This window comes from Leucopleurus acutus (genome assembly GCF_964270905.1).
Source record: "Leucopleurus acutus genome assembly, chromosome: 12".
In the NCBI taxonomy this organism is placed as follows: Eukaryota; Metazoa; Chordata; class Mammalia; order Artiodactyla; family Delphinidae; genus Leucopleurus; species Leucopleurus acutus.
In genome coordinates, this window is record NC_139154.1 from 73,504,682 (window position 1) to 73,517,112 (window position 12,431).

The window sequence follows — 12,431 nt, forward strand, 5'->3', positions numbered from 1 at the left end:
AAATGAGTTCCTAATTTGCTCCTCTCACAGACTTACTTCACCTCAGCTGATGGCTCCTCCTACAAACTCTACACCTTTGTAGATGGTGGCAACACCTCATTTTGAGATGCTTAAGGCAAAAACTCAGGGCTAAAAAAATTCATCATTGGCTTTTCTCTGTTGTTCATTCCCCTGTTGTCTCTGTCTTCAAACGTCCATAATCTGCTTAAAAATAATCCAGTAGGAAGAAGGGAGGGCCAGAAAGTGGATGGAGGTATAGATAAGACATGATTAAACATGAGTTGACAGCCACTATGTGGCTCACAGAGGTTCCATAGACCATTCCCTCTCTTTTTGTTTGTTTATATTTTCCACAGTAAAAAGTTTAAAAATATATGCTCAAATCTGAGCATCTCTCACTAACTCTAAGGCAACACCCTTGATCTCAGCCATCATATAATAGCCTCCTAATTGAACTCCTTGCTTCTGCCTTTTCCCTTCTTCAGTCTATACTCAACACAGCATTGAGGGATACTGTTAAAAAGGAAATCAGATCACGTCACTCCTCAGCTCGAAACCCTCTGATAGAAATCTATCTTACTCTCAGTAAAAGCCCAGATCATTCCTGGGCCCTAAACAATGTGGCCTCCCCTTGTTCTGTTGACCTTTCCTCCTGCTGCTCTCTCCCTTGCTCCCCACCGGCTCCAGCTACAAGGAACTCCTTGCTGTTCCTTGAATGCCCCAGGCACCCTCTGTGCCCAGCCCTTTCCACTTACTGTCTTCTCTGACTTGAATGCTCTTCTCCCAGACATCCACAGATATCACTTGCTTTTGCTCTTTGGGTAAATGTCACTTTATCAATGAGTCCTTCCCTGGCCACACTATTTAAATTGTCAAACACTCACTCCCCAAACTCCCTATTTACTTCTCTCCTTTACTTTCTCCATGGTGGTTATTACCATCTAACTAATATTCCATATTTTTACTTATTTTCTTTCATCCCAATGTAAGCTACATTAGGGCAGGAATTTGTGAAAGTTTGCACCCTGCTGTATCTGTAGCATCTACAATAATGCATGGCCATAGTAAGTGCCCAATAGTATTTGTTGAGTTAAATACAGGAAAAGAAATATTCCTCCAAGGGCTTAAACTATTGTATGATGACAGAGTTAAGACTGCATATTCATGATAACATATAAAAAATAGGTTAAATTCCTCTATAACAATTCCTCACATAAGCCAAGCATAGACACATAGAATAGACATATAGAATACGGTGACAAAAACTTCCATTATTATCCACAATATAGTGATGGATTTAATCTCCCCTTGTAAACAACCAGAACACTGGACGAAATACATGGAACAACTGTTTTCAGGCAGTGCACAACAGGCAGTGCAGGACCGTGATCCCTGAGAAAAGGGGAGCAAATGAAGTGAGTCCTGAAATTGCCACAATTTTCCACCTAAAGGTGATTTCCAGACTGCAAGGGCAGGAAGGGAAAATCCAGACAGGACCTGGACGCCTTGCTAAAGAGCAGAGACAGAGGATGGAGGCTAGGTTACATGTGGCTAGTGGCTACCATATTGGAGAGCACAACCCTAGATTGATGGGGGAAAATGGAAATAAATCCACTGAAATTGGACAGCGGTTATCTCCAGCTGGTAAGATTTTGCTTTATTTATATCTATGTTTACCAAATTTTTCTAGAATAAGTATGTATCCCTTTTATAATATGAGGGGGAAAAAAACTATTTAAAAGTGTATACATTAAATTCCTAATACCTAATTTGGACTGATAAGTGGTGATTTCACCAGAAAATTTTTAGAATTAAACTATAATAGTATAAAAATTGAATTAGCACTTAATCCTTAAAAGCAGTGTCTTTCTCTGGATAGAAATTCCTATGCCAACAGAGTTTAGCAATGGAAATCTCATTTTACTTTAAGGAAATCAGTTTTAAGTTTTCATGTTAAAGTGAAACTGGTAGTTTCTTTACAACAACAATATTTTGTCTGCACGGTGATGGATCTCGACAGGATTATTTGTAAGAAATACAAGAAAAGACATTCTATCTCAGAGACATAATGGAATTCTCTGACAATATAAAAATCTGTTAAATGTTGAAACTTTCAGTCATTTGTCTAATTGTATATCATAACTAAAAGGGAAAGAATTTGCACTTCAGTTGCATAAAATTTAACAAATATTTTAATAATTATAGAAAATAAAATTAATTTAATGGACCTAAACTGAGATGAATAAAATTAATATTAGATTTAATATTAGATATTTTTAGAAAGTTGAGGGGAAATACTGTAAATTCTTCCAATCTGTCTATGACGTCCTTACATTCCTTCCTTCATACCAATTTGCTTCAATTTAGCAACAATAAAACCTCTTAATTGGCCCCATTAGTGCCTACAATATGCAGTCTGAATAATACATTTGAGACATCAGCATTCTGGTGTTTAGGCTGTAGCTTAACTCTGATTTTTAAAAGAATGCCAATGTCCCATTCATTTTATTGTTTCGTTCACTGTTTGAAAAGAGAGTGGGAAAAAAACCCATTAGCTCTTCTGAAATGTCAGCAAACGTGGGTAACTCTAAATGTTTAGAGCTGTCAATCCGTGGCACATCACATGTCTTTAATTCAGCAGCCTGTGTATACGTGGGCATCGTTGCCAGCCATGAGTTCAAACTCTTTACTAATACAAGTTTAAATTCTACCTAGCATATCCTTCACTACTAAAAGTTTGGCTGCATTAAAAAACTAACCATTTTTAAGACAAAGCTTGGGTGTATTAAGCAGTATTCACATGAGTAAATTTGAAAATATCGCCGAGCTGTGAAAGAGATCATTTTAATGTAAATATTTTCCCAAACCATAACGTGCATTGTTTTTGAAGTGCTGGTTGTCCCTGAGTAGCTCACAATTTCAATAGAAAACAAGACATTCACAAACACGCACCTAGAGTAAAATTCCAAGGTAATAAACAAATGATGTCATGGTACTATAGTCTGTGTGGTGGAAGTCCTGGAATTAAGGTCTGATATTGTGTGCTTCCTTGATATCTGACGACATCGGGAGGGTCTCAAATGGCCTATAACTACAAGTTCTCTTTGCCAGCCTGCTCCCAGGGAAAGGGTCCTGTAGCCAAACAACCCTCTTTACAAGAGGCCAGATGCACTTCCTGCTGATCCCGGGGTACCAAGTTTCAGTTCCCTGCCAGCCGCCTGCAAAATTATTCAAACAAGCCAATCACATCCCCCGGTGGGAACCAGGGTGACCTCATCCTCTTGACCCTCCAAACCAGCCTCCCACAGCCCCTGGCTGTCCACTCTGTTCTGGAGTGCAGCTCCCACGTGGCTCTGTGTGGCGTGGCATCCTGTCCCCTCGGCTGTGAGCACACATGCCTGATAAACTGCTGCTAGTATCATCTGTCCTGTCCAGTGTCAGGTGTCATGGGTTCAGCCACCCACGTAACCCCAGGGCACGAACCTCTCCTTCATGAGCAAGGTGAATAGGAGGTGATTGGAACAGGCTGTGAACCTTAGTACTGTAAAATATCCGGTTTTAGAAAATAGATCCTTACAATGGCTGTCTAAAAAGGTTTTGTGAAGTAGGTAATTCTGGATGGAGAATGGTGTTGAGAACTTGGTTGTGCCTGTGGCTTTGGTCTCATTTCTGGAATTCTCTGCTGAAGGAAGAGGTAGACAAGAAACAACAGCCAAATAACTAAGTACTGATTTCATTAACTGGACAAGGACCCAGTTAAACAAAGGAGTAAAAGTGGCTTACAAGTAAAAGCTGGATTACAGAAACTCATTTAGAGTCGGCAGCCAAAGTGAGCCCTCTTTCTTACTATGCCCCTTCCCTTGAATTCTATACCCTCTCCTAATAGCTGCACGGTTATGGATGATTGGTCCATCAGCTCCATCCAGTTGCAGGTAGAAGAGAGACGGTTGAGTTGCCCAGGCCAGCTGAGACAGACCCTGTCTGGTTTGTCCAACTCCTGGAGATAGGAAGTACAAGAGAGGGCAAGGGTGTGCACCACCCCTGAGCACTGACCTTTATTCAGTGATCCCGCCCTCTAGTAAAATGGTCCCAGTCAAGGTCCTGTTCTGACAGTCTGTGGAGCAAATCTGTTCTCCAGGGCAATGAAAGTGGGTAGAGAGAAGGGTGCCAGAAATGGAGCAACAGTTTCCTTCTAACCTATAAATAAAGGTGAAAATAAATTCCTTACTCCCAAAAGAAGGGAAAGCAGTCCAGAGAAGTATAACTATATCCACAAACAGAGCAAAGTAGAAATTAGGATGGCTTGTGGTAAAAGAATACCCTGTTTGGACCAGAGGATCAAAATTGAGGCGCTGTGAGACACCTGGGGCCAGTGCTAAGACGAAGATTCATGCCTCCTGAGCGTGTGAAGTCCAAAGGAAAAGACAGCTGAAATAACACCCAAGGAAAAATATGCAGTCTGATTAAAACAATAAAACCTTTCTTGCCTAAACACAAAGGTCTCTGGAATAAAATGAAAACACTAATTCGAAAAGATACATGCACCCCAATGTTCATAGCATCATTATTTACAACAGCCAAAATATGGAAGCAACCTAAGTGTCCATCAACAGATGAATGGATAAAGAAGATGCTACACACACACACACACACACACACACACACACACACACACACTCACACACTCACACACAATACTCAGTCATAAAAAAAGAATGAAATTTTGCCGTTTGCAACAACATGGATCTGCTTGGAGGGTATTATGCTTAGTGAAATAAGTCAGACAGAGAAAGGCAAATACTCAAATACTGTATATCACTTATATGTGGAATCTGAAAAATAAAACAAACTAGTGAGTATAAAACAAAGACAGAACGAGATGCATAGATATAGAGAACAAACTAGTGGTTACCAGTGGGGAGAGGGAAGTGGGGAGGGGAAAGAGAGGGGTAAGGGATTAAGAGGTACAAACTACTATGTATAAAATAAGCTACAAGGATGTATTATATAACACAGGGAATATAGCCAATATTTTATAATAACCATAAATGGAGTATAACCTTTAAAAATTGTGAATCACTACGTTGTACACCTAAAACTTATATAATATCGTACATCAATGTACCTCAAAAAAAACTGAAGGTCTTAGGATACTCCAAGAGTTCAATTTCTGGTACCCATAACTCTCAGTGAAAAATTCCAGAAGCTGGGAGAAACCAGTGGGCTGGCAGAGAAAGAGCAGGCACTGTATAAAACATAGTGCATTTTTTGGCCATTTATTCTGGAGCATTTACTTAGAACGTGCCAGATGACAAGCACTGTGCCTGGGGCTGGGTGTACAGAGAGGAAGAAGATGAGACAATTTCAACTTTGAAGACATTTATATCCTGATGGTAATGTTGACAGAGAACCAGTGTCTGAGCACCGAGCACGTGGCAGGCAGTGTATTATGGACCATCTTACTTTAGCCTATGAGGAAGGCAGGTATGGTCATTATTACCACTTTACTGTGAGGAAATTAAGCTTCAGAAAGACAAACTTGCTCAAAGTCATGTTGCTAACAGGTGGTCCAACCCCAGGGCACAGTTTGTGACCACTGTGCTATATTCCTTGAAATACTGAATGAGAAGCAAAGAGAATATTAAAAATAGGAAGTAGAATTCCAGGCCTATCTATATTCAGTTCAGAAAAAAAGACTGTAATGGATCTAAGTAAAAAAGTATAAAAAATTCTTAGAGAAGGTTAAAATAAAGTGTTTAAAAAGAAAAAATCACAAGTCTCATATTACTATATATGAATAGAAAGTGATAGAAAACAATAAGTTTGGGATATAACCCCATGAAGCACACCCAAGATAAAATTATATGGTTTCTATATATTTTATTTTATGTAACCTCAACCATTCACTAGGGAAATAACATACTTAGAATCATTATATTTTCCCATGAGCAAGACTTTCTCTTCTCATCCAATCTCATTAGCCCATATTCCAGTTAAAACAAAAGACTAAAGGTAATTATTTGGTCCTATCTTCTGTACTATTCTGGCCTGTCTTTAGAGAGAGAAGTATGAGTTTGGAGCAGATTATCTTGCGAATGAGCTTCTCAGCCGAATATTCTCACACAGATAAAATATGGCTTAAACTGAGGATTATCAACAAACAAGCAGAACCTAAAATATAAACAAAAAGCAAATGCAAGTTTGCAGGAGAGGCTGTTGCCAAAGTACATGCTGAGACAAACTGTACTTAACACACAGGGAGTTGCCTTGTCCTGTGAAACTAACCCCAAGAGGGTGAGGTTAGGACACTGCTATGGCCCAACTGATGCATTTAATAAAGGGCAGTTTAACAAAGCTCTTTTGTGTATAACTGCTCCTTTAACCTTGTTGCTGCAGGTAGGGTAGATGTTAGTAGCTAAGCGTACAGCCAAAGGCACAGAGGCTCAGAAAGGTCACACTGGACCAATCTGTTTCCAACAAGGAAGCCCAGGCCCTTGTTCATTGTGGTAACTCATTACCTTCAACAATGGCTCAAAGTCTTCCCTGCAGTCCTCACAGGGTTGACTAGCCATTATCCAAATAAAGTAAAGACTGTGATATTTCCCATATCTATTCTCTACCTGGCAAAAAATTTGCAGAAATGTCAGGTTTCTTTCTAATGTTGCCTATGTTCTCTTAAAATATAGGGAAATCCTATAAGATTCCTTTTCCTGAATCTTACAACCCATTATTAAAGCCTCAGAGGTTGGCAGAGGAAGGAAGGAAGGAAGGAAGGAAGATGAAAGAAAGAAAAAGAAAGAAAGGAAGGAAGGAAGGGAGGAAGATGGAAGGAAGGAAGGAAGGAAGATGAAAGAAAGAAAGAAAAGAAAAGAAAGAAAGGAAGGAAGATGAAAAAAAGAAAGAGAGGGAGGGAGGGAGGGAGGAAGGGATGAAGAAAAGAAAGGCTTAAATCAGGTAAATAGGTAAATAGTTTGCTTCCAGGCTTACTATAAGAGGATAAAAAACGGCTAAATTTCCAAACTCTTGCAAATCTTATAAATACCAAAATACTTAAACATAGCTTGAAGCACATAATACCATTATAATTACATACAGGGAAAAGGATATTTTAGAATAACAGTTTAAGAGTGACGACTTGTGAAATGTTCATTCGCCATTACCATTTTGAAAGGAATGATAGAGGTCTAGGAGGTATCTGAGGTAAACTAAAGCTTATTAATTAAAAGTGTTGTACTTTTCTATTTAAAACCTCAACTGTGATTTCTTTTGAGGTATATTCTGTCTTCATTTTTCTTTAAACGGAAGCTATAAGTTAGCTCCTAACTCTTCACTTTTGTTACAGAAGGAAAGAAATTTTTCATTTACTGTAGCTCTATATGGTAGACAAACCATCCATAACAAAATGATTACGACTGCTTAGCAGTTCATAGTCTGAAATTGTGGCGCCCTGTAAAGTCATGACTTTACATGGAGCGGTGGTGATTTGTGACTGTGTGCTTTTCCTTGGATTGTTACTGTTCGTTTTACCAACCATGGCACCTAAACATCAGCTCTAACTGCTGCACATCTGTCAGAATGCATTGTGTACGGTGACACTTTACAAATAGATAGTGCAAACGTTCACTTTTCACACCCCCCTCCCCCCATCACTGAATGGTTATCATGGTCTCCTCCCCTAGCACACCTTCCTGTCTAGAAGGCTTCCACTCCTATCACACTGGCCAATATTACTCTTCCTAGTTATTTTTACCCACTCTCATAATACCATAGTGACATGAGGAAGACCATATTTAGAGTTTTATGTTCAATTTTTATTGCCATGGTTTAAAGCAAGAGGTAGAGAAACTAGATGTAGAGGCAATGAGGTATAAAAAAGGAGAGACTGATCTAAACCCCAATCCTAGCTATATCACTTTCTAGCTGGGTGACTTCCACAAGGGGTAAAGATGGGGAAGAGTGGTGGGAAATGATACCTATTGAGTACCCACTTTGTGCCAGGTGCTTTATGCATATCTTATTTAACATAACAACCCTACAAGAGAAGTTCTTATCTCTACTCTTTTGGGGTCTTTTCTTATTCATTTATTTTTTAAAGATTAACAAGAGACATATTCAAAATCTAAAGCTCAAAGAATTTAAATAACTTGCCCAGAGTCACAGAACTTTAATCACAGAGCTAGGACTTAAACTCAGGTCTCCTAACTCTGAAGTTCAATAAATATTAGTTCTTTTTCCCAAGGGAAAAAACAGAGAATAGCAATTTGTATCAAAGAGATCAAAGGTAGATTTTTATAGGCAAAAGTTGAAGAATCTAAGTTGCTTAGCTTAATAAGTAGTTTTAAACATTAGAAATCAACTATACTTCAATTTTAAAAATTCTTTTTAATTTAAAGGTAGTTTTAATTACCATTTTTAAAATGTGGAGCTTCTCTAAGGAATTTGTTGGACAATGATTGACTGTGTCCATAAAAAACACTTAAAAATGAAAAGTAATATATGTTTTGTAGGATATAAAGAAGAATTCTTCTGGGACAATCTTGTTCATAAGGCATATTGTTTGCAAGGTACTTTTCTAGGTGCTGAGAATCTCAAATGAATAAACTAAAATCCATGGTCCAGTGAGAACAGGCCAGAACATACAGGTGCTCAGTACATATTGGATTGCTCAATAATTAGATAAGATGTGGTAACAACCTTCCAGGAAGATGATTACATCTCTGGAAGTCTGGGAAATAGCCTAGAAAAGAAGCTAGAAGACATCAAAAACCATCAAAAGTAGAGAGCTTAGACTAGTGTCCTTACTTTTTGATAATGGTAACACCCCAACCATGTTTCATTTTGCATTCTTCCTTCCTCAAGACATTATATGTCCATAGCTGTTCACAAATCTTTACTACAGGATCACTCTACTTACAACACCACTATAGAGACCTCCCTGATGGTCCAGTGGTTAAGAATCCACCTTGCAATGCAGGGGACGCCAGTTCAATCCATGGTCGGGGAAATAAGATACCACATGCCGCAGGGCAACTAAGCCAGCGTGCCACAACTACAGAGCCCACGCACCACAACTAGAGAGAGAAGACCGCACGCCACAAAAAGAGAGAAGCCCGCACACCACAACGAAGGGAGGAGCCCGCGTGCCACAATGAAAGATCCTGCGTGCTGCAAAGATCCTACAATGAAAGACCCAATGCAGCCAAAAAATAAATATTTAAAAACAAAAAACCTCTATAGTACCAAAATGGCCCTCTACTGTTTTAGCCACCCAAGACCAGCTTTTCATTCATCCTTTGGTTATACAGCCTCTATGTACATGACCATAGTTGGATTGTTTCAAAATGAACCTTGAATCATGCAATTATAGAGGTGGTTAGAATGCTCCAAATTCATAAAATACAGTCTTCTTCCTTCAATCAGGTGAATTTCCTAACTAATGATCTCTAACAATGATTTTGGAGTAACCCAGGCTGTAACTGTTTAAATTTCAAGAAATTTCATAAAATTTTTAAGATTTTAATTTATACATCTCTATGAATATGAACATACCCATGTATACATCCAGGATCACTTATATCAGAGTACTCTGTATGATTTATACTAGAGATTTTTACTTTTTAAGAGATCATGTCATACTTGTTTTGTAATCCCTCTCTTAAAAGTTAGATATAAAGTAATCCTTCTCTCTTAAAAGTGAGATATAAATCAATTAGCTTTGAACTTAGACCAGAGGAAAATTCAGAGTCTCTTTCATATCTGTAATTCATTTGAACCTATCCATCCTCAAAGATGAACAAACCTAACACTAATAATTCTCATTCCCATTGCCCTCAAATTAATGTATATTTTGGCTTAATAAAATTCTTAGAGTCTAAGGTGATGAAATAAAGACAATGTAATGCACGTACTTGATGAACTTTCTATCCTACTAATTATATGAATAGGAAGAACACTAAGGCCAACTTTTAATGGGTACTTACTATGTGCTAGGATAAGTTCTCTGCATGCATTTTGTCATTTAATCCCTACAACACATGTATATGAGACAAAGGAAAAAAAACTATCTTTAAAACAATAAATAAGATTAGAGAGAGCTTTGCTCTTTTGCCATATTCTAGAGAGCCTCACCTGTATCCCATCACTGAAGAAAGAACTGAGAAGAAGCTGGATCTTCCTGAGCCTCAGCTTTCCTAGCAGGTTATACAACTGTACCTTCATTATTTTTGGCATTTTCCTATGGTTCGAAAAAAAGTGTTGACAATTTTCTGCATCTATAACATTTTGGATGAGCAATTTCCATCTTATTGTGTTTCCTCACATATGGTGTTCTAGCTCAAATAGCTCTGGTATTTTTAACTTGCCCAATATTAGTACACCACTTTGACTTCTTTGCTGACAAGTATCCAAATTACCTAACACAAATGAGAAAATTTCATGTATTATTTAGGCCTGTGTGTTCATTGAGTTTTCAGACAAAAATTTTCCAGTAGAATCACTGTATTTTACAGCTGAAAGGGATCATAAAGATGATCTACTCTGACTACCTCTCTTTACAAGTGAGATTTACAGCAGAGAAGTTTAAGTGTCTCTGCTAGGTCAGGTTAGCTAGTTAGTAGTAGAAAAAACTAACAGCAGTCCAGTGCTTTTTCTACATAAAAAAGTCAATAGTTATTTTAAAAGGTCCATATCATTTTGCAGTGCCCTACAGGGGATGTTCCAATAATAAATGATGGGCACATTTTTGTAATACTGTATTATTATCAGTACCGAAATTGAAAACTTGTGACTATCAGTTATATAATGCTCTTAAGTATCACTGCTGTTCAAAATTTTTTCCTGTATTCTAACTAGATTGTGACTTCCTTCTGGTAGACAGAATTTCTTTTTAAAAAGTGTTTCTTGGGCTTCCCTGGTGGCGCAGTGGTTGAGAATCTGCCTGCTAATGCAGGGGACACGGGTTCGAGCCCTGATCTGGGAAGGTCCCACATGCCGCGGAGCCACTAGGCCCGTGAGCCACACTACTGAGTCTGCGCGTCTGGAGCCTGTGCTCTGCAACAAGAGAGGCCGCGACAGTGAGAAGCCGCGCACCGCGATGAAGAGTGGCCCCCGCTCGCCGCAACTAGAGAAAGCCCTCACACAGAAACGAAGACCCAACACAGCCAAAAATAAAATAAATAAATAAAATTAAAAGTGTGTCTTATATCCCTTAATAAACCTACACATACACTGGTTAACAGCTGGAAAGAGATTGAAATATATATTTTAGACTAATAATTAGACTAAGAATCAAACAACTGTCATCCTGTTTGAATGCAGGTGAATATGTTTTTTTGAGAGGGAGAAACTTGAGAAAATTTCTCATTTTTTCCTACCAAGCAGTTGGGATTGTCCCTGAGGGTGAGGGGTTATAGGAGCTTTGAAGAGGTTGGTGAAGGTTGGAATAGAAATTAGAAGGAATGATGAGAGAGTTGACTGAGACTTAAGATATCTGGTAGCATATGCAGATCAAATTGCTCAATAAAAATAATAGCTAATAATAACCAAGGACTTACTACATGTTTGGCAGTCCTCTCTCTACCTGTGTTACATCATCTACACCTTGCACAACCTTAGGTATAATTCCCCCATTTTGTGGATGAAGAAATTGAGGCTCAAAGAAATTAGAACATTTGCCCTGCTGAACCAGCTACTTAGTGGTGGAATCAGGATTCAAACACTGACTGCCCCGGAGGCCTATGCTCCTAATCACAGTTTGATAGGATAAAACCAGATAAGTAGGAGGCATTTAAGACACTGCAGAGCAAATGCCTGGCTCCCGAGAAGGAGCTTATTAATGTTAATGCCCTGCCTTTGGTTTCAACTCACTCTCCCCATATTTATTTACCCAGCCACTCCTTACTCCCAAGAACACATACACATAACCACATATTCATACACACTCCAGTCTTTTACCAACAAGGTCCACCCTCAGGTGTCTAGGTTTGATACCTAGTTATCAAACTTCTATTCATATACTCTTCTTCCTCATGGGACTTAAGCTCACTTATGTACAATGAATCCTAGGACTAACCTCTGCTCTCCCACATTCTTCCAGGTAAATGTAAACACATGTTAAGACTGACTCTAGGTTACAAAACATATGCACGTGCATAGCCCGATACACGAGAGAATTCAATTCAAGAAAGAACTTTCTTTTCCCATTATCCAGGGAGATGCATGAGTTACCATAACAGATGCCAAAGACATTTGGCTCTGGCAGTGGAAATTGGGAAGTAATGGTGAAATGAGGTAAGAAATTCCAGGGCCAGAAGGTGGACGCAAGTCCTCATCTGCTTTTCCCAGGAGCTTGCTCTTTTTGGAGAAGTGCTCCACGTACAAGCTCCAACCTGCTGCCACAGCCTTCAGTCCCCTCTACCCAACTCTGAACCCCG